The sequence below is a fragment of the Somniosus microcephalus genome, chromosome 24, assembly GCF_052327205.1.
Source record: "Somniosus microcephalus isolate GS21.2 chromosome 24, FLI_Smic_1.0, whole genome shotgun sequence".
In the NCBI taxonomy this organism is placed as follows: domain Eukaryota; kingdom Metazoa; phylum Chordata; class Chondrichthyes; order Squaliformes; family Somniosidae; genus Somniosus; species Somniosus microcephalus.
In genome coordinates, this window is record NC_141010.1 from 52,572,042 (window position 1) to 52,595,308 (window position 23,267).

Sequence of the window (23,267 nt, forward strand, 5' to 3'; positions counted from 1 at the left end):
TTCTGAAATGATGCCCCAAGTTCTAGATTCCCCCCCACAAGGGGAAACATCAGCCCCAATTTTTCTCACAGCCGTCGGGCGGGGGCTGAAAATTGCAGAAATAGGGGGTCGCGACACCCCCCCCCCCCCACCCCCGCCTGATTCCCTTCCCCGCCCGACTTTCGCCCCCGTGTTTCAGCACGACCCCAATCAGTCCCGCCCGCAGCAGGCGGGAATGGTCGGCGGGAGCCTAATGATCAATAATTGGCATGTTTAATCCTATTTTCAGGGTTCCTTGCAACTTTCAGCCTTTCCCCACATAAAACACGCCTGGTGAACACCGCTAATGAAACCTGACGTGAAAAAAGTTGGCTTGCTTGCTTTCAGCTGCAGGTCAATCAGGACTGGAGATTTAAACAGGCAACATTTGCAGGCTGCAGGACCTTGTTGCTGTAATGTTATGTTAATAACGTAATTACGAGTCACCCAAGCAGTTGTTGTGATGTGCCATTTATTCAGTCCTGACTCTCTGCCTCGGAGTACAGTACTGCCAGCATGGCCAAGATGGCGTCGGATCTTGCACCCGGATATGATTTCAGCCAGCTGTCAATCAAACCCCGCTGTCTTTACGACAGCTACGGTTATCCGTACATCTTCCCCCTTCAATGAAGACATAACACAGTAACAACATAACATATATAGAACACTTGTTAACATCATATAGAAACGGTCAGTGTAACTACACCGTTGAACTAATTGCAGATAGGTATAAACCTTACCTACACCCAGGAGTCCATTAACTGTTTACAGTCTGATCAATCCCTGTCTACAGGTCAAGTTTAACTACAGGCTTTCTGGTGCGCTGTGACCTGCGTGGCTGAACGGGTGCCTGCTGAACCAGCCCAGTTGTATCCCTTAAGTTCATGTCTGTACTACACAGGTCCCTTGCCACATTATCACTACTGTGTCATTCGTCACTTTGTGGCATTTCCCTCATCTCGTCTTCCACTCTGTCCTCCCCTGAGGCTGAAAGGTCTCTCTGGTTTTCAGTAGGTGCCTCCTGTTTCTGCGAAACACATTGCCGTTCTCTGTCATGACACTGTATGACCTGGGGGGTTACCTGCTGTAGAACGATGGCTCTTTTAGGCCATGACTCAGGCCCTTCAATGCGAACTATATCCTGCTCCTGTAGAGGCACTAGTGTAGTGGCTGTGCGGTCATGAAGTGTTTTTTGTTTCTGTTGTAGTTTCCGAGCCTTGTCTACCCATACCTCATCTCTGTGGTCAGGTGTGACATAACTGGGAAGTCGTGTACGGATTTTCCGACCCAGTAAGAGCTCAGCTGGAGACTTGCCACTTGCTAGCGGGCCCGCCCTGTACGACATCAGGGCCAGATATGGGTCAGTGTTGCTGTGTACTGCTTTCTTTAATAGTCTTTTCACAATCTGTACCCCCTTCTCCGCTTTTCCATTAGCCTGAAGATAGAGCAGACTGGAGGTTACATGATTAAACTCATACTCTGAAGCAAATGACTGAAACTCATGACTGGCATAGGGAGGGCCATTATCAGAGACCAGGTTTAGAGGGATGCCCTGCCTGGCAAAGATTGACTTCAGGTGAGTTATCACAGCTCAGATGTGGTACTGGACAAGAGATCCATCTCCGGATAATTGGAATAATCATCAGTAACTAACATAGTCTTTTCCTTCACGGTGAAATATATCAGTTCCGACCTTTTCCCAAGGTTGTGATGGGAGCTCTGTGGTAATGAGGGGTTCTTTTGTTTGCTTGTAGTGATACTCCTGACATATAGCACACTCGCTGATCAACTGGTCAATATCAGAGTTCATGTTTGGCCAGTAGAGTGACTCACGTGCTCTCCTTTTTGACTTTTCTGCACCCAGGTGCCCTTCATGTATCCTGTTGAGCATTTCTCGTCGCATAGAGGTGGGCACTACTATCAATTCAATTCAATTCAATTCAAATCGCTTTATTGGCATGACAAGGTACATCTTATGTTGCCAAAGCATCGAAAAACATTTATGGTTGAACACATAAACGCAGATCTATCCATACAGTGTATAAACAGATATATCCGAGTGTATAAATATACATTCATATAATTTGTATATACTCTTAGATTTAATGGTTGTCCCTCTGTTTATGGCAAGCTGGAACATGGTGTGCCGCTAAGGTTACACAATTTCTCTGTTCCCCTAGTAGGTATGGGAGTTTTTGGTTGTCATTCAAATTTCTGAATTCAGGGCATATTTTTGTGAATTTTGGGTAGAAATTCTCCCTGATGCCCTGATATTTTCCACAAGCTGTGAGGAAGTGCATCTCTGTCTCCACCACTCCCTGACTGCAGTGAGAGCATATCCTGTCCTCTCTTGGCAGCCAGGTCTGCCTGTGTCTGCCTTTTTCAATGGCCAGGCTATGTTCACTAAGTCTGTACATTGTCAAGGTTTTTCTCAGTTTGCTATCCTTTACCATGGTCAGGTATTCAGCCATGTTGTATTGTCTGTTTAGGGCCAAGTAGCAATTGAGTTTGTTTTGGGTTTTTGCTGTTTCTGCCCAGTATGACAGATATTTTTCCTTTTGCTTAGTGACAATTGTGTTGGGTTGAATTCTCTGTGCTATGATGTCACTGTCCTGGGGCTGGTTAGTGTTAGTAGTTACTTCACTGAGTCCCAGGACTAGTTGACTGAGGGTATTCTTCTTTATGGTCCTCTCTTGGCATTTCAGGGCTTCGTAATGATAGCAGTGGGGGTTGCTCATTTTTAGGTGTTTCCAAAATTTGGTGGCTCTTTTTTGGATTGTGATTATTAATGGATATTGGCCTAGTTCTGCCCTGCATGCATTGTTTACAGTTTTCCTTTGAGTCCGGAGGATACTTTTACAGAATTCTGCATGTAGGATCTCAATTGGGTGTTTGTCCCATTTTGCAAATTCTTGTTGTGTTAGCGGTCCCCACACCTCACTGCCAGAGAGTGCAATTGGTTCAATTACTGATTTAAAAATTGAGCCAAATGCTAATTGGGATTTCTATTTGGATTGATTTTTTAATGGCATAGAAAGCCCTTCTTGCTTTCTCTTTCAGTTCATTCACAGCCAGATGAAAATTTCCCATAGAACTGATTTTTAAGCCCAAGTATGTGTAGTTAGTGGTTTGTTCAATTTTAGTTCCTAGTGTGAAATTTATTCTGGGTCCCTGATGTCTGGATCTTTGCTGAAACACAAGGACTTTGGTTTTTGGGGGTTTATTGTGGCGACGGGGGCTCTGGATGGTCATGTGGGGGAGTAAAGGAAAGTTAGAGATGTGATGCCAAGGCTACTTGCAGATTGGATTTGGCATATGCTCACAAGTCCAAATGACGTGGCTTCAGAATCATATCAGCAACTCATGCTATGTTAATGAGAGAGATGGGGAACTATTCTGTCACCAGCTTACGGGCTTGCTCCTGTCTCTCCTGCTCCAGCATTCACAGGCACGTCAGCCCCAGCAATCTCGATCGCAGCTTCCTCCCAGGGGCTCAGGTGGGTGACTGAGGGTGGTCCTCCTCCAGTCCTCGCACGCTCTCATCTATTGTGAGCTCTCTTTTCCTGCAATAAGAGACAAGTGGAGTTTGTGAGAGTGCAGGAGTGAGTGTAGAGATTGCATAGCATAGATACTTAGAAGGAGACAGATGTTGTGAGGCTGCAAGACCAAGGGCCCTCCTGTGTTTTGTCAGTGGTGTTCCAAGCATCAGAGGGCGAGGCAGTGTGAGGGCTGCATGGTGGAATATTTACATGAATGTGAGCATAGAGAGATGGGGAATGGGTAAGGGTGCATGAATGTGACTGCAAAGTGGGATGTGGAGGAAGAGATTGCTGAAGCTGAGTGCTGTTGGGGAAAGGCAATGGGGATCAGGATGAGGGTGATGGAAACTTCGTACTTACTTTCCCTGTGCGGTGAAGGTCATGGAAGCGCTTCCTGCACAGCATCCAGGTGCGATGGGTGACTCCCAGAGAGTTGACCTCTGCAGCCACCTCCATCTATGCAGCCCTGGTCTCTTTGGGAGGCTTCTTCCTCCCTGAGCGAGGGTAGAGGACCTCCCTGTGGGCCCTTACCCATCCACCAAGGTCTGCAGTGATGTCTCGTTGAATTTGGCGGCAGCTCGGCCTCTGTCGCAGGCAGCAGCTGGTGCAGGCTCCTCTGCCATTCTGCAAGAGTGGTTGAGAAGCCTGCAGGACACTTTAAAAGCACCACGAATGATGACATCATACTGTGGGACTTTCTGACTGGAAATGGACAATTAGCAAGGCTGCCCACACGCTGGAACTTAATTGGCCACTTGAGAGAAAATTGCGTGCAGCTGGCTGACCCATTTTTTTCCGGGTCAGAACCCGACATTCGGGGATCCAGAAAATCGGGCCCATCCTCTCTGCATCTACCCTGTTAAGCCCCCTCAATCTTATGTTTCAATAAGATCCCGTCATTCTTCTAACCACCAATGAGTATAGGCCCAGCCTGCTCAACCTTTCTTCAGATAACCCCTTCATCTCCAGAATCAACCTCGTGAACCTTCTCTGAACTCCCTCCAATGCAAGTATATCCTTCCTTAAATGAGACCAAAACTGCACGCAGTACTCCAGGTGCGGTCTCACCAATGCCCTGTACAGTTTTAACAGGACTTCCCTACTTTTACGCTCCATTCCCTTTGCAATAAAGGCCAACACTCCATTTGCCTTCCTAATTACTTGTTGTACCTGCATGTTAACATTGTGATCCATGTACAAGGACACCCAGATCCCTCTACCTCAGTGTATTGTATTCTCTCCCCAATTAAATAATTTGCATTTGTTATTTTTTCCTACCAAAGTGTATAACCTTCATTTTCCCACATTATACCCATCTGCCAGGTCCCTGACCATTCATTTAGCCTATCTATATCCCTTTGGAAATTCTTTGCATCCTCCACACAATTTGCTTTTCCACATATCATTATCAGCAAATATGGTTACATTACACTCTGTCCCTTCATCCAAGTCATTAATATAGATTGTAAATAGAGGCCCCAGCACTGATCCCTGCGGCACCCCACTAGTTAGTTTGCCAACCTGAAAATGACCCATTTATCACTACTCTCTTTCTGTTAGTTAGCCAATCCTCTATCCATGCTAATATATTACCCCCAAACCCATGGGCTCTTATCTTGTGTAGTAACCTTTTATGTGGCACCTTAACAAATGCCTTCTGGAAATCTAAATACACGACCTCTACTGGTTCCCCTTCATCCACCCTGGTTGTTACACCCTCAAGAACTCCAGCAAATTTGTCAAGCATGATTTCCCTTTCATAAACCACGCTGCCTCTTAAATGTCCTGCTACCACTTCCTCAATGATGGACTCCAGCATTTTCCCAATGATAGACGTTGGACTAACTGGTTGATTGTTGCCGGGTTTCTTTCGTCTTCCTTTCTTAAATGGGGTGTTACATTTGCAGTTTTCCAGTCCACTGGGACACCTCCAGAATCCAGGGATTTTTGGTAGATTACAACCAATTCATCCACTACCTCTGCAACCACCTCTTTTCAGACTCTAGGATGCATGCCATCGGGTCTAGGGGACGTGTCCACCTTTTTAGTCCCATTAGTTTGCCTAGTAGTTTCTCTCTAGTGAGTGATTTTTTAAGTCTCCTTTCTTCGCCGCCGCACCCCCCCCCCCCCAAACAATAGCCCGTTGATTGTCCATTATTGGGATGCTTTGTGTCTTCAACCGGGAAGACTGATACAAAATATTTGTTCAAGTCTCTGCCATTTCCCTGTTTCCCATTATTAATTCCCCAGACTCTTCCTCTAGGGACCCACATTTACTTTAGCTACTCTCTTACTTTTTTTATATACCTGTAGAAGCTCTTACTATCTTTATATTTATTGCTAGCTTAGATTTTTTAGTCATCCTTTGCTGGTTTTTAAAAATTTCCCAAGCCTCTGGCCTTCCACTATTCTTACCAACATTGAATGCTTTTGTTTTCAATTTGATACCATCCTTTACTTCCTTAGTTAGCCACGGATGGTTCATCGTTCTTAGTTTTTCTTTCTCTTTGGAATATCTGAGAGTTATGAAATATCTTAAATGTTTGCCACTGCTTTTCTACAGCCTTACCCTTTAATAGAAAGATAGGAGTAGGCCATTCGGCCCCTCGAGCCTGCTCCGCCATTCAATGTGATCATGGCTGATCATCCAATTTCAGTGCCCGGTCCCTGCTTTCTCCACGTACCCCTGGATCCCTTTAGCCTTAACAAATATATCCAACTCCTTCTTGAATATATTTAATGAATTGGCTTCTACTGCCTTCTGTGGTAGAGCATTCCACTACGGCCAGGGGATGGTCGATGATCTCCCGATGGTCTTCCCCGGGGCGGGACGCTGGTTCCGAAATGACTCTTTATGCAGTCAGAATTGTCCTTCTGATTTCTCCAACGGTGGAGCAGATTCCGCTGATCTTTCCCTAAGCCAGCTCCTCTTTGCCCAGCTCAAAAGCTGGACAGGCTGCTGGGGCTGCAACGACTGTCCGATTTTAAACTGTCCCTTTTCTCGGCTCTCTTTGTGACTGTCCGAGCTTGTTGATTCAAGCTTCCTCCAGCGTCGTCTTCCAAGCTGTTTCTTCCTCCTCAAGCTGCGTGTCCGGGGTGCTGCGCTCCGTGCTTCCACTGCTGAAAGTGTAGTGGCGCTTCGTAATTTCCAAACTTGCAGCCACTGAGCTTTGAGGCTTTAGCAACGAGTAGACGCGTGTCGAAATAAAACGTTCCAAACCATAACTTTTTGTCTTTAAACTGTTTACTGTAACACCTTACAAACAGAATTACAAAGCAAAACACGTTTAAACGCACACGGTCAAAAACTGTATTGCTCCAGCCCTCAAAGCTTCTGCCTTCTCCAGCCTCGTGGTGCTTGAGCTGTAAAATGGCTGGACACCATGTGACAAGCTTAAGGACTGTACCATTGTAGCAAGAATAAAGGGGGTCACTCAGCCTATACTATTGTAACAAGAAAAGAGGGGGTTTCTCAATACAATAAGTCAGTCAGGTAAATTAACTGTATTATACTATTTAACCAATATTTTATAGTATTTTCTTTCTTAAACTTTCATGACTCTTACAGAAAAGTCTCTCCAGATATACCTTTCTTCCCGAGGCCTCACTTCCCACCCAAAATCAGGTTAGTCTTTGTTTTAACTTTGGCGGGCTTTGATCACAGCGGGGCAGTTATTATATTTTAAATCATTTTAAGCGGCTGGTAACAGGCCCATCTCTGGTTGGAAATGGCTTTCATTGTTTTGAATGTCCTGCTGATCTCGTTATCTAGTCCTGGGTGCTGTTCTCATGAATATGAAATTGTCCCCTTTTGTCTGGGGCAGCATCTTGATGGCCTCTGTCTCCAGTGGATCCTGAGTGGATCTGCATCTAATCCATATGCATGCCTGTGGGTCTGGTTTCGTTCTCTCAGAAAACGGCTTCCAGAACTTACTAAGGGTTCAATCCACATAGCTGTCTGAGGTTGCGCAGGAACCATTTTAAAGTGTCCCAATAAGCTGGTCACATGATACGGCAGCCATTTTGTATGCCCCTTTTTCTGGGCTGCTTTTAAAACAGTCTTTAAAACATGGCCTCTTCTGCCCATTGACCCTTATTAATATGAAATCCAATTTTGCGAATCCTACATCTGGACCATTCTGGAGGAGCACTGCAGTACTCGCCTGAGCAAATCTCGCACTTCGTGGTTGTTTGCTGCATGCTCCATAACCTCGCTATCCTACGTACCCAGCCAATGTCTGCAGACATTGACGCCCCACCAGAGGAGGAGGAGGATGGGAGGGAGGTACTCACTGGAAGGGCCGTGCGTCTGAGGCTGATCAGAAATCGCTGCTAGGCCCCTCTGACGGAATGCTTGTAGCCAATCCAAGAACAGGAATGGAACCGACCTTATACCCCCAAGCCTCTGAAGGGCAAGATGCATGTAAATAGCAGGCATGGCCATTTTAAATGAATAAAGTGTTCATTACAAAAAGAGTGCTCCCTTCCAACATTAACCAAAACGAACAGAAATCAAAACTCACACACAGACACATTAGTCTCTCCCTCCTGTGAGACTGGTGAAATAAAACATTACATTACACAGACACATTCCCCTGGGCTTGTTTCAACCTGGACAGGGGCTTCAGGAGCACCCTTCAGTTCTTGCCCCCTGATGGGGAGCGTGGTCTTTTTGAAGTCTGTCCCCTTCCCGCCCTGGAGCTCCTCCTTAAGGGGACCCCAGTGGCTGCAGCAAGGCTGGGGGAGGCCTGCTGACTGTCCCTGAGCGCAGATGCCCCTGAGGTGCGGCCTGGACGACCCCTGGGCCTAGAGGGCCCAGCTGCTGACTGCTCCACCTGTGCATGGGTGGAGTCAGTCTGTCCTGCAGGTGGTGGCAGCTGCAGTGGTGAAGTGCCAGTGGTGGCAGCAGGAATGCTGTCACCCTGAGAGGGGACAGCACCTCCCTGCTCCACCAACACACTGGCACTCCCACGGGGCTGCACCTCAGCATCCAGAGCAATCTGTTGGAGCACAGATTGCTGGCCTGCTGCCGTGCTGTGAGGGCCCCGGGTAATCCTGCCTGAGCCATCGAGGGTGGCAGCAGTCACTGGTCGCGTGGCCTCCATGTGCATCTGTAGGAGACCAGCGAGTGACTGCGTGGCAGCACTTAGCACTTGCATGGCAGGTCCCAGTGCTTCGGCGAAGCTCTGGACAGTCCTTTCCATTTCTTCGCCGAAGCCCTGGACACACCTCTCCATTGCTCCACTGAAGCCCTGGACAGACCTTTCCAATGCTGCCCGAAGTCCTGCGCACTCCGGGCCTGTGCTGCGCCGATGTCTTGGACACTGGTCGCCAGTATCTCGATGGTTTCAGGCAACCTGGCCACTGCAGCCATGAGCTCAGTGTGCCTCTGGCCAGCCTGGGCGCTCATCTCCGTGAGGGCACGCACCTCCTCTGCGCTATCTGCAGCAGCACTGGCGGCCTGACTCGCCCTCCGGGGAGACGACCCCCGAGCTTCCCTACTCCCCCTGCGTTGCTGCAGCCCGCTGGTGCCCACAACTGGCTCCTCGTCCAAGCTGGCACCCCCGCTCCCCTCCCGGGAAGGTGTGCCCCCAGTCCGCCGTTGCGCTGGCTCGCCTGAGGCTGGTTCTGATGGGCCAGCTTCCTCCTGATCGTCGCCTCCAGAGTCACCCATAGTGGCAGCTTGAGGGCCCGCCTCCTTCCCGGATGAGTCAGCAGCTGAAAGGGAGGTACAGGAGTGGCTTTAGCGTGAGGACAGGGTGGCAGCGAGGGAGGCATGAGTGCTGCAATGTACTGGAGTGGATCGACAGTCAGAGATCATGCTGGTGGGGGGAACAAGTGGTAGGAGAGAGATCCAAAAGGTGATGGCCTTACCTTCGTAGGCCACTATGGGGTCGGCAGCTCCAGAGGCGACGGGACCAGTCAGCCGGGTCCCCATGATCATCTGGACCCTCTCCTCCAGGTCACTGAGGGTCTGGATGTTCGGCCGGCCTCCTCCGGTGCGCAGTTGCTCGCGCTGATTATGGGCCAGCTTCGCCTGCAAGAGAAAGGATGGGAATTGCTGAAACATGCTGCACTGAGCACACATCACCTGCCCCCCATGATTGAATAGCCCTTACATGCTGCACTGAGCACACATCACCTGCCCCCCATGGTTGATGAGCCCTTGCATCATGCACTGAGCAGCATGTGCATGTGTGTTTCCTGAAAGGGCCACGGGTGCTGGCTGACAGATGGCCTTTGGGGGTTCGGGCACCCTCTAGCCATAAAGTCAGGTGCAGATGGAGGGATGAAGATGATTGTGGAAAAGGCACTCACCCTGACGAACCGAGTGAGGTCGTTGAACGTCTTCCTGCACTGGACCGCACTCCTAGGGACCACGCTTCTGGAGGCCACTCTGTTGGCCACTTCCCTCCAGGCGCAGTATTCCACATGTGGCGCCCTCCTGCCATCCTCAGGATAGAGTGTATGGCGGCGGTGCTCCACAGCGCCAACCAAGCCTCCAGGGCCACTCCGTCAAAGCGCTCAGCCCTCTGCCTCACCCTTTGCATGTCTGCACAGCCTGGAGAGCCTCTGGTTATTCTGCACTGAATTTAAGGCGTGCCAGGAAGTGTTGTGTCTGGTGATCCTAATTGACCCGCCCCTTTAAGAGCTGTCCGGCGCCAGTGTGTCTCAGGGTCAGTGATTATTGACAGCACCTGCGCTGCGTCCTGCCGCCGCAAAATTGGGTTGCGCCGCCTGGTTAGCGCCTTAGGAGTCACGTGCAGCGCCTGATTTAGCGCCGGAATCACCAGGGGCGCAGCGGCCCAATATGGCGCCAGGTGGCGCAAAGTTGCGCCTGGCGCTAAACTTTGCGCTTCGCCAGGACTAGCGCCCCAAACAGGGCGATACCGAATTTCTAGCCCCAAGTCCTTTTCACAGAAACTGCATTTTAAGTTTCGATTTCCCAAAGCTGCTTGTGAGCTGCAGAGTCCAAGCTTTTTAAAATCTTACAGGCTTTTGGTCACGAGGTGCGGATGCCATCTTTGGGTACCCTTTTTAAATTGTCCACGCCGGGTCCCTTTTATTAATAACCTTGGGGAAATGTGGAAATTTTGCGAATCTTACACACTCCAGTATGTATCCTTTCGCAGCTCCAGCGCCGCAATGCGGTCTGCCAGTAGCTGCAGCTGGATACACTTCCTGCACACATGGTCATCAGGGACACAGGAAGTGTCCTTGATTTCCGACATAGTGCAGGAGGAGCACACTACGGGGCCGAGCTGTCCATCCATGACTTACCCTTTCATTAATTTAAATTAAATCAAATCGATACCAGCAATTAAATGATATACTTGAGGGCCCTTGGTTAACAACAGTCCCGCTACACCACAGAGAGCTTAGAAACTATAAACTACAGTGTTTAAGTTTGAAAGAAAGGAGAACGAGAGAAATACTCACCAACCAATCACTTACCTGCTTTCTGGTTAAGTCACACCTCGGTTACTTTTTATTTCTCTCTCTCCCGCTCTGAGATCGGTAAGCCTACCTGGTCTGCCACCTCTTGTAGTCGCGCCGGCGCCGCTTCTCTCAGGTCCGCCGCTGCTGTGGGGCCTACCTGGTCTGCCGCCTCTTGTAGTTGCTCCTCCGCCGCTGTCATAATTGGCGAGCATTTGTAACTTATCAGGAACATTCTCAATACAAGCCCCGAGGAAGTTGCTGAATTCAATTTCAATTTTATTTGTCACATAACCAAATACAACAAGTGAAATCCAGTCAGTGAAATGCTTTTTCCTTAACGAGCCGAGTGTGATGAAATATATTCCATTCATCACTGCCTGTGACTGTGGTCGGTTTCAGTGTCATTTCCCTTCCCCCAGTCCTCATTGTATTATGTATTGGAATGTGCTGTGTGTAGGGCTCCGCCCATACCTGGCCCCTTTTGTAAGCTGGCTCAGTGTGGCCTCAGCCTCCAGAAGGAAGACATCTCTCTCTTTTACGTGTTACTTTCTAAGTTAATAAAAGCCTTATTTTGTTTCGCTAACATCGAGTCTCGGAACTTATTGAGGCACATCAATTTTATTAACTTACTTTTCAACACGATGGACCAACTCCTGAAACCCGAACTTTTGGATTTGGATCAACATGCTCTGGACGCATCAGCACGCTTCGGACACTGGTTTGAGTGTATGGAATTCTTCCTGGACAATTCCGCAGCCGTCAAAGACGCTACGGACGCTGCGAGGATGAGATTCGGAATTCTGCCGAATTGGGTAAGCCACCGGGTTTACCCCCTCATCTAAGACGCCGATACGTACCTGGTCGCCTGCGACATCTTAAAGGCGCATTACCAGCAGCCTACGAATGAGGTGTATGCTAGGCATCTACTCGCTACTCGCGCACAGCGACCTGGGGAATCGGTGGAGGAGTTCCTAAGCATCCTGAAAATGCTTGGCAAAGACTAAGTGCCGAGATGTAAAAGCCGCAGTGTACACTGACGAGCTTGTTCGCGATGCCTTTATCACAGGCCTCAGCTTCACTTACATCCGGCAAAGACTGCTGGAAAAAACGGGGTTGGACCTGAAACAGGCTGCGGACACCGCGCGGTCCCTGGATGTGGCCCAGAGAAACTCGGACGCCTACTCTTCAGCCCGCGCCGTCCACGCCACCATGTGCACACCGAGGGCGCCGCCATCTTGGAAGGCATCTTCCCCGCCCGGCAGCCCGACACCGGCGGGGCCCAGCTCTCCCCCCAGAAGCCCTACGACAGCCGCGACGCATCAGGGACCCAACTGCTACTTCTGCGGGCAGCCAAAGCACACCAGAAACCTGTGCCCGGCGAAAGGCACCACCTGCTTTAAGTGCGGTAAGAAGGGGCACTTCGGGAAGGTGTGCAGAGGGAACCCCGCCGGAAAACCAACCGCCGGAAAACCCGCAACCGCCGCGTGTGCGCCGTGGGAGCGGCCATCTTGGACGCCATCTTGCCTGACCTCGTGGGGTCCGCCATCTTATGAGCAGACAGCGTGGATGCCATCTTGTATCGATCAGGGCCCTACAGTGGCATCGGTCACAGTGGACCAGACCAGGCCGCATCCGCTATCCAAATCAATGGTGGACATCGAGGTAAACGGGTGCCGGGTTAAATGCTTAATTGACATTGGAAGCACGGAGAGTTTTATCCACCCTGAACTGGCACAGCAACTCTCCCTAAAGGTGGTCCCTACTCAGGGTACCATCTCTATGGCTGATAAAACCCAGACATCGACCATTCTGGGTTACTGCACGGTACAATTGGGCGTTAACGGAACTGTGTACGATAATTTTAAAGTGTTAATCATGAAGAACCTATGTGCGAGCGTGATCTTGGGCCTGGATTTCCAGTGCAACCACCAAAGCATCACGCTCAAGTACGGTGGGTCCCAGCCGCCCCTCACAGTGTGCGGTCTGGCTACCCTGAAGGTAAAGCCACCTTCGCTATTCGTGAACCTTACCCCTAACTGCCGGCCAATAGCGACCAAAAGCAGGAGGTACAGCTGGGAGGACAGGCGGTTTATCGCGACCGAGGTAGACAGGCTCCTGAAAGAGCGCATTATTGAACGCAGCAACAGCCCGTGGCGCGCCCAAGTGGTAGTGGTAAGGGGTAGCGAGAAGAAACGGATGGTGATCGACTATAATCAAACGATCAACAGGTACACCCAACTAGACGCCTACCCGCTACCCCGCATATCAGAAATGGTGAACCAAATCGCCCAATACCGGGTGTTCTCCACCATCGACCTCAAGTCAGCGTACCACCAGCTCCCTGTCAGACCAGAGGACCGCCCGTAAACCGCCTTCGAGGTGAACGGATGCCTCTACCAATTCCTCAGAGTCCCCTTTGGGGTGACGAATGGGGTCTCGGTCTTTCAGAGGGAGATGGACCGCATGGTCGATGACCACCACTTGCAGGCAAACTTCCCCTACCTCGACAACGTCACCATCTGCGGCCACAATCAGCAGGATCACGACTCGAACCTCGAGAGGTTCCTGGAAACCGCACAAAACCTCAACCTCACCTACAACGAGGACAAGTGCGTTTTCAACATCACGCGCCTCTGCATACTAGGCAGCGTGGTGGAGAATGGGGAAATCGGACCAGACCCCGACCGATTGCGCCCCCTACGGGAGCTGCCCCTGCCCAACACTCCCAAAGCCCTGAAAAGGTGCCTGGGGTTATTTTCTTATTATTCCCAATGGGTCCCCAACTACTCCGACAAAGCCCGCCCCCTCTTGAAAGCATCCTCTTTTCCGCTCTCTGCTGAGGCCCACGCCGCCTTCAAAAGCATTAAGCAGGATATTGAGCGGGCCACGCTGCAGGCAGTGGACGAGAACACTCCATTTCAAGTGGAAAGTGATGCGTCTGACTTCGCCTTGGCGGCCACCCTCAACCAGGCGGGGCGGCCCGTAGCTTTCTTCTCGAGGACCGTTCGGTCTCTGACCAGCAACTGCCGCACTTGCGCTGAGTGCAAGCCTCGGTTCTACCGCCCAGATAGAGCCCACTTAATCAAAGCTACACGGCCCTTCGAGCGGCTCAGCTTAGATTTCAAGGGCCCCCTCCCGTCCGTCGACCGCAATGTTTACTTCCTGAACATTGTGGACGAATACTCCCGGTTCCCATTCGCCTTCCCCTGCCCAGACATGACCAGCGCCACGGTCATTAAATGCCTCAACAGCCTGTTCTGCCTGTTCGGTATGCCGAGCTACATCCATACAGATAGGGGGGCATCCTTCATGAGTGAAGAGCTACGCCAGTACATGCTGTCCAAGGGGATCGCCACGAGCCGTACCACCAGCTACAACCCCCGGGGTAACGGCCAGGTGGAGCGAGAGAACGGGACAGTGTGGAAAGCAGTCACTCTAGCTCTAAGGACCAAGGGCCTCCCTATCTCCCGCTGGCAGGAAGTCCTCTCGGATGTGCTCCATTCGATACGGTCGCTATTGTGTACGGCCACTAATGCCACGCCTCATGAACGTATGTTTGTCTTTCCCTGGAAATCCACCTCAGGTGTATCCATGCCGTCATGGCTCTCCACCCCAGGTCCGGTACTCATGCGAAGGCATGTGAGGGGCCACAAGACGGACCCTCTCGTGGAGCCAGTACACCTACTCCACGCCAACCCCCAATACGCATATGTCCGGCACGCCGACGGAAGGGAGGACACCGTGTCCATAAAAGACGTCGCCCCAGCCGGCATCGACAACAACCACGGCAATAGCAGCGACAACGATCACAGCAATTCTTACCCACCCACTACTCTTTTCAACGATCACAGCAACCCTTACCCACCCACTACTCTTTCATCACCCACGGAAGAACATCGACCAACGGCACCCCCACCAACTACCCCTTCAACAACCCTGATGGCACCCCCGGCAGAGACCCAGGAGGCTACCGGGGACACCCAGCCGACACCCGCGGCACCACGTCGGTCGCAGAGGACGATCAAACCCCCGAACAGACTAAATCTATAGAAGGGGTGAATGTGATGAAATATATTCCATTCATCACTGCCTGTGACTGTGGTCGGTTTCAGTGTCATTTCCCTTCCCCCAGTCCTCATTGTATTATGTATTGGAATGTGCTGTGTGTAGGGCTCCGCCCATACCTGGCCCCTTTTGTAAGCTGGCTCAGTGTGGCCTCAGCCTCCAGAAGGAAGACATCTCTCTCTTTTACGTGTTACTTTCTAAGTTAATAAAAGCCTTATTTTGTTTCGCTAACATCGAGTCTCGGAACTTATTGAGGCACATCACCGAGCGCACCAAGCAGTAAAGAACACTTAGCTGCTGGTACGCACGGAGTCCGCCAGGACGGCAGCCATCTTCATCGGTGCCATCGCCTCGCTCCGCCTTTCCCGCACTTCTGCCCGACAATCTTAAGCCGCCGTGGTACGGACGCCATCTACTAGGCCGACAGCGACTCATTAATGTCCTATCCATGGCGCTGGTGACTCTAGTAGCCTGCGTGTCTCCTCCACACACCTGGCCTGCACATTACCCCTGGCTGTGTGTGTGAGAAGGAGCTGCCTGCACTGTTCCTTGTGTTCTGGGTGGAAGAAAGATTACGTTTATTCTGGCTCGTTGAAGTATTTTGCGGAACAAAATAACGATGTTTTGAAAAGTCTCCTTTCACTTCTCTCCTGCTGCCTGCAATGGATGCACTTTGTGAAACTGCCCACATCCTGATGGTCAGGCTCCACTGTTCGCTGTCCCCGACTCAATGCCCATCTGTGGACACAGTCCCAGTGCGATGCGCTGCTTACTCGGGCCCGTGATATCTCCGCTCCCCGATGTGTTCAACGATCATGCTGAAGGTACAGTACCAGTGTTTCCATACCTTAGCAGTTGTAGGTGAATTCAGGTCCAGGTCAAGACGGGCGGGTCTGAGTAGTTTCTCCATGATGGATTGATTACTACGTCTGGTTCCCTTCTACTGTTGGAGTCGTAGCCATCTGTTCCCAAAATCACTGAGCGTGGAGCAAGCTTCAGTTGATTAAACTGACGTAAGAAAACTACTAGGCACTTGGTCTAAGCGTTAAACAAAGCTTTAATCAACTGTTTTACAACATGGAGGTCTAGTTGTGTCCTTCACTAGTTCCTGTTGAGAATGTCCTGCACAAGCTGGGCCCGTGCCCGAGTATTCATACTCTCCCTGGACCGCGTCACCCGCAGGCCGTTCAGTATTATTCATAAGTCTTTCTTTCATGAATGACTGATTCATGTCACACATACTTATACAACTTTTTAAAGAACAAAACTCCTGGTTACCCTTTAATCAGGGCCTGCCAATGACTTCAGAGTGCCTTGCTTCGCTTTTTACAGGAGAGCCGTAACAAGTACAATCCCACCAAACTCTGTATAATTACAAGAGTGTGTGAACATGTCCGGATCCACAGAGGGATCTCTACATTTAACCCAATGTCCCACCAGGGTGGGGAAATCATCCCTTTAATTTCCTCCTGTGTCCCGGTTTCGCTGTTCGAGTGTGTAAAAATGTTTTTGTGACAGCTCAACGGCTTTTATTAATTTTGTGAGGTGTTCGGGCAGGGGCTGTATCTAGTACCCGAACCGTGTGACGTACTGCTGCCGATTCTGTACCGTGTTGTTTACCACGAGGTAGTACTGCAAATGGCTCTGAAATGGGAAGGATGCGCTCTTGCACCACCTGAACTTCTGTGTGGGGTTTGAAGCAGAAAGTCGAATCGGTGACCGAGCACCAAGTGTCGTTGTGTACCTGATACTGGTCCACGCTTGTCGTGACGCAATACCTCCCGTTGCCCGTGTATGCTACCTGAGGTGGAACGTGGCTCTGGGCCACCACCTCCATGGTGCAATTAATGGGCTCTGCACTTTGTGATTCAAACCCACACACTGGTCGATCGAACGCGTTCAGGTGCTGGGGACACAATATCACGTGTGCGCCCCAGCTCTGGCACCCCTTGAGGTCAGCGCCGGTCACGGTGGGGCCCCATGATACCGCACATGCACCCCCTCCCTCAAGACGCCAATGTTAACGACCCGGTATACCGGCACAGGCTGCGGTGGCCCGCCCATTACCGGCATCCACAGTACAATCCCCTTAACCGTGTGGTTGGACCGTCCGCAATCAACTGGGACTGGGTAGGACTCGGAAGCTAATCGGAGCTGACACGGGCTCATCGGGTTATGATCTGGGCTGAGCGCTGTGAGGTGCCGGGTGCTAATCCACGACAGGACGCGACCTTGTAAGTTCTCCAGATTACTGCGTCCCTCGTTTAGCAACCACGCACCGTACAACACACACGCATCACTTCTGGCTGCCTGTGCCGAGGCATTCCTGTCCTCCCGTATCAAATCCGTGATGACCTCTTCTAAATGAACGGTCGTCGCCTGGTCTTCTTTTAGCTCCGAACCTTCCACCTCGTTCCCTTCCCCCAGTACCTTTCGCAGCTGGTCCTTTAAACTATTAATCTGTATCTGCTATGCAATACGGCCCCATGTGTAGTGGCTCAAATGCCCCTACCCGGGCATAGCTCCGTACCATTACCTGGTCTCCCACCTTCCACTCGTGGGTTTTCTGGGGCTCGAGCAGCAAGCCATTTCTCCGGTGCTGGTTCCCCATGTTACTGGCTGCCTGCCAGTGAATCTGTTTTAATTTATCAAACAGATTCTGTACAAACTTGTCCCGCTTCACTTCCCGGACTTGGGCTTCCGTTAGGACCAGTGCCAAAACCTGGGTGGGGGTGGGCATGAGCCTCCCGGTCATGAGCTCCTGCGGGGAATACCCTGTGCTTCTGGAGAGGCCGGCCCGGACACCCATTAAAACGAACGGCAGGACCTCATCCCACTTTTTCGGGGACGACCCTGTCTCTTTCCTTAGCCTTTCTTTAATCATCTGGTTAAGGCGCTCCACAACCCCTGATGACTCTGGGTTGTGAGCCACATGCCACTTCCCCTCAATCCCTAAAAGCTTCAAGGTGGCCGGCATTACTTGCCCCGTGAAATGACTCCCTTGGTCGGACTCCACGACCTGTGGCAGTCCCCACCGGGAGAACACTTCCTTTACCAGAATCCTTGCCGTTGCCAAAGGCGTGGCTGCTCGGCAAGGAAAGGCTTCCACCCACTGGGAGAACACGTCCACCAGGACGAGGCAGGATTTGTTACCTGTCTGTGTGGTGGGTAGTGGTCCGATGTAATCGACCTGGAGGGGCTGCCATGGTCCCTCTACTGTCCTCGTGTGTGCTATGGGGACTTTCATCCGCTGAGGATCGGGGTTGTTTGCTGCGCACACCAGGCAGTCCGCGCAAAAGTCGCGGACATCCTCCCTGACTTGCGGCCACCACCCGGCCTGCTCTAACCTCTGCCAGGTAGTTTCCGGCCCTGGGTGTCCCGCTCCTGGGCCCCCGTAGGCCAACTGGAGGAGTCCCCTTTAAATAGCATCCCCTCTTTAACGGTAATGTCTGCTGCTCCGAACGGACCCTCTACCTGTTCGCCCTTTTCCTTCTTCCCCAGGATAGCCTTAAGAACGGGATCCTGGGCTTGGACTTGTTTTAAGTCCGGGGCCAAAGTTACCCCCGGTGTTCCTCCCTTGTCCCGGATTGCTGATACCGGGCCTACTTCATGGGGATCCCAGAACACTCCTTCCCTGGCCCCCTGCTTGGCCAACTCGTCGGCCCTTTGGTTACCTTCCCCTCTGGGCTCTGTCCTAGAGTGGGCCTTGACGTTATATGTATCGTGATCTCCCCAGGTGCCCGTTACCTCCTCAGCAGCGGTGCTGTTGCTTGGGGCTACCCATCCGTGGATTTAAAACCGCGCCGAGCCTAGATGGCCAGGTACTCGATGCACGAATTACATGTAAACATGGAGTCCAAGCAGATGGTGTAGGGGGTGGGAAACTCGTCGGGCTGGGTGACCACATACACCACCGCCGCCAGTTCGGCATGTTGAGCACTCGGGGTGCTGGGGAGTTTAAGGGCCTTAGCTATCTTAGCCGTGGGTTCATAAATCCCACACCCGGTGAAGTGCTCCCCCTTTGCTGCTGAACTGGGCCCATCCATGTAAATGACCCGGCCCGTCTGGTGTTACCCGGCCCGGAACCCAACATCCATGTCTACCATACACGTGTGGACCGTACCTGGGTAAATCAAATTCGCTGCCAACTTGGGCTCGGTATCGGGGGGGGGGGGGGTTTTGGTTTGGGGTTTTTGCCTGGTCAGTCAGCCGTGTGTCTGAGCTGTTCCAGCCCCGTGCGGATCGAATCGCTTCCCCTTTGGTTCTGACCGCCGGACTTATTTCAGTAGCGATATAGACAAAACGAGACCAGTGGTTTGGTGCAAAGAAAACCAATTGAAATAAAGAATGAATTGCTATTCAGTGAAAATAATTATGAATACAGCACACTTTTACTTAACTGTGAGGAGAAAAGACGGACACATCGAGGGAAAATTGACTAAAATGACAATTTAACAAAATTCCCCTTTTTAGTTCCCACCCCTTATACTTATCTAGGTTGCCTTGTAATGGGCCAGAAAGTTTATGCTCACCAGTCTACGATGTTGAAATGCCTGCTCCGTGCCCTGCGGTCTGCCTTGGATTTTTCACCGCCCGAAGTAGAGGTACCCCAGTAATTCAAAAGTAACTGCGGGTATTCCACTTCTTTGGGCGGGCTGTGACGATCCTCTTGAAGGCAGGGCACCGGAGGCGAGGCGGTAGAGAGAGAGTGGCTTCCTGAGGAGCTACCTTTATACCCCATTGGGAGCCCTTATCTTCGCGCTCAAATCTGGACATATCTGGGTTACACAAAAGGGACCGATCTGGCCCCATTGACCGTAATGGGTTTGAATGCGGCAAGAATGCGTTTCCCATTCGTTTAACTGGTTTGTGAATGGATCTGTCCCAGTTTGAAATGTCCTGCTGGTTTCTTGAGTGCTGGGTAAACAGTACTTGAGTGCTAGTGTAAACAATCATTTGTCCTGTGGTTACAGCCCAACCGCAACTTGATTGACAGCAATTACTTAAGCCCTTGAGTCAACACTGCTGAGGGCTTGTGTAAACAGAGTCCTTTGTTCCGTGTTGGATCTTCCTAACTGCAGTTAATTGACAGCTTCAAGTGCTTAAGTACTCAGAAGCTGGGTTTTTTTCCCAATCCTTTTGCCAGCTAGTGCTGGGAGATCCTCCTTGCATATTCATACAGGCTGTCTTTCTCTTTTGCCACGAGGCTGGCTACAGCCATCTTTGATGTCCTGGGTTTTTAAAGTACATTCCAACCAGGTTTTCTTTAATCAAATAATCTTCGGGCGCTGCCGAATTTTGTGTACCTTACATCAGTCAACCCCTGCACTCTCATTCATCTGCGAGAGCAATAAAGTCCAGTGAGCACTGCTCACTATCCTGTCCTTTATTGTCCCGTCCAACAACATCTGAGTGGGGGTATGGTGGGTGAGTAGAACTATCGCGGATGATCCCGTAAAGAGCGGTGAGCACCCTGCGGCCAATGCATGGCCAGGAGATGCCTCTCGCAGTTGGAATATGCTCGTTCTACCTCGGTGAAAACCCTAGATGAGTAGACCGCGGGGCCATAGCTTGCCGTGTCGCTCCTGGAGCAACACCGCGCTCAAGCTATCCCCGCTGGCTGCTACCTCTAAAAAGAATTCCTCCCCACCGTTGATGGCCCCTAGTGTGGGGCTGTCTGCATATCCTCCTTGAGGCATGTGAACGCTTCCTGGCAGTTCTGGCCCCACCTGCCAAAGACTCCTGCATCTGTTCCTGGAGTTCCAGCACCGCTGATGTTATGGATGGACGCAGAGGGTCGACATGCAGCTGAGCCGAGCTGGCAGAGTCCTGCGCCCTTCGACTTGGACTCTGCACTGCTGTCCCTGTCTCCACAATCTGCTGATGCTCACTTGTGAGCTATGATACATCAGGTGACAACAGTACTCTATCTCCTGGTGGTCCCACCAAGGTGTGAGTGTCTGCGCTGGCGCTGGGTGCGCTGAATTCTGCTGATGCTGTGCCCTCAGAGGTTGCAGCTTCCTCTGAGGAGTCTGGATGCTCAGCTCTTCCTCCTGGCTGGAGGGGACGGGTGCTTGCGGTGGTCCTGTGGGGGGAGTAAAGGAAAGAGTCAGATGTTATGCCAAGGTTACATGCGCATTGCATATTTGAGATGATCATAAGTCCATCTGTTAGAGCTTCAGAAACATTATCAGTGACTCATGCAATTTCAATGAGAAATATGAAAAACTATTCTGTCACCAGTGTAGGGGTTTCTCTTGCTTGCTCTGGTCTCCTGCCAGGCTTCTTGCAATAATTACCCGTGAGTGGTTCGACCCACTCACCCCTACGGTTCTCGACCTTGGACTTAGGTGCAGGGAGCTGTAGTGCAGAAAAACTCTATAGACCAGGTCGAATAGCACGAAATGGATGCCTTTATTAAACAGTTTGCAGCATCATAAAATACATGTCATAAGCACAGATTAAAGCAACTACAAGCATGCACACATCTATAAACTTAACTCTATAGAAATGGGGAACACACGGCACATCGTAAAAGGGGTAACACATTACAACTACCCTTAACCCCCTCCCCTAGACCTAACTAAGTTTCGATTTGAGGAACTCGGGACCATGCTCACCACTTTAAGAATTGCGAAAAGGGGTTTGCAGCCTTTCGACACAGCTTTCCGTCGTCACGTGGGTTTGGAAAGTTCTGGCGCAGCTTGTTTTCCTCTTGGTTCTCCTGCGACGAGTGCTCGCCGATGTGATGTTGAGACACTGGAGTACCGGGCCCTGAGTGTCGTCTTCTCCGGCCTGGGTCGTCGATCTCCCGATGGTCTTCCCCGGGGCGGGACGCTGGTCCCAAAAAGCTTTCTTTATACAGTCATAATTGTCCTTCTGATTTGAAGCAGAGCTGGAGTACTGGGTGTCTTCTCCTTCGGCCTGTGTCGTCGATGATCTCCCGACAAAAGTACCCGGGCCACCCTCGTCGTCTTTCCGTCGTGGCCGGGCCTTGCCTGGCCGAACACCGAACCCGTTCCGAACCGAAGTGCTGTGTGAAGGTCTCTGATGGTCCCGAAGCGTTTCACCGAAAAAGTTGAAGAAGTACCGTCCGAAGTTCCGAAGCTACTCCCAAGCGTTCTGATGGACTTTTTTCAATCCACAGTTATACCCTTTTGGAACATTCTTATCTCCCGCCAAATCATAGTCCTGTCTTTGTAATAATTTTGGCGGGCAGAACTCTCTGCAGGGGTGTTTTGTCTTCATAACGGGAGTCGGTGATAGCTTAACTGGCCTTCCTGGGCCGATAATGTCTTTGCTTTGCTACCGTAACTTGGTTTGTATATTGAGCGGTCTGGAGATTGCCCTGGATGGCTGTTAAACGGCTTCTCTTTGTACAGGGTAATGGGTTAAAGCGTTCGTTCAATTGTCCGCCCATTTCATGATGGGTCTCATCCTGTCGCCCAAATCCGTCCTGCACTTGCAATCCAACCAACATGCACACTCAGCTCCATGAGCCTCGGCCTCCCGAAACTGGTTCTCGCGGGCCCAACGTCCCCAATCCACAAGCCCGCCTGGCCCGCAGCAACAGAAACTCAAATGGTCCCAGAGGCTGGTCACGAGGTCTGGCGGCCACCCCGTGTGCCCCCCCTCCAAAGGCCTCTCCGTACAAGCCTCCCCCGGTCAACAAAGCTGTACTACCAACCCTATTACTCTACGTGATTAATTAATGAAAATTTCGCGAATCTTACAGTAGCTTGCTGTGATGCACCTATCTGTCTGTCCCCCACTTGCACATCGTCCTCCACTCCCACGTTCTCCAGGACTGCCTCCTCCCCAGGAGGTGAGGTGGGCTACTGAGGGTGGCCCTCCTCCTGTCCTCACTCTTTCTCTCTTATTGTGAGCTCTCTCTTCTTGCAATGAGGGAGACAAGTGGAGGTTGAGTGAGAAAAGTGGAGGTTGAGTGAGAATGAAGGAGTGAGTGTAGAGATTCCATAGCATAGATGCTTAGGAGATTAAGATGGAGTGAGGTGGCAAGACCAAGGGCGCTCCCTGTGTGTTGTAAGTTGTTTTCATAGCATCACAGTGATAGGGAGTCTGAGGGCTACATAGTCGATTAGTTAGGTGAATATGACCATAGAGAGAGAGGGAATGGGTAAGAGTACCTGGATGTCAGTGCCCTGTGGAGGGAGAGATTGCTAAAGCTGAGTGCTGGTGAGGAAA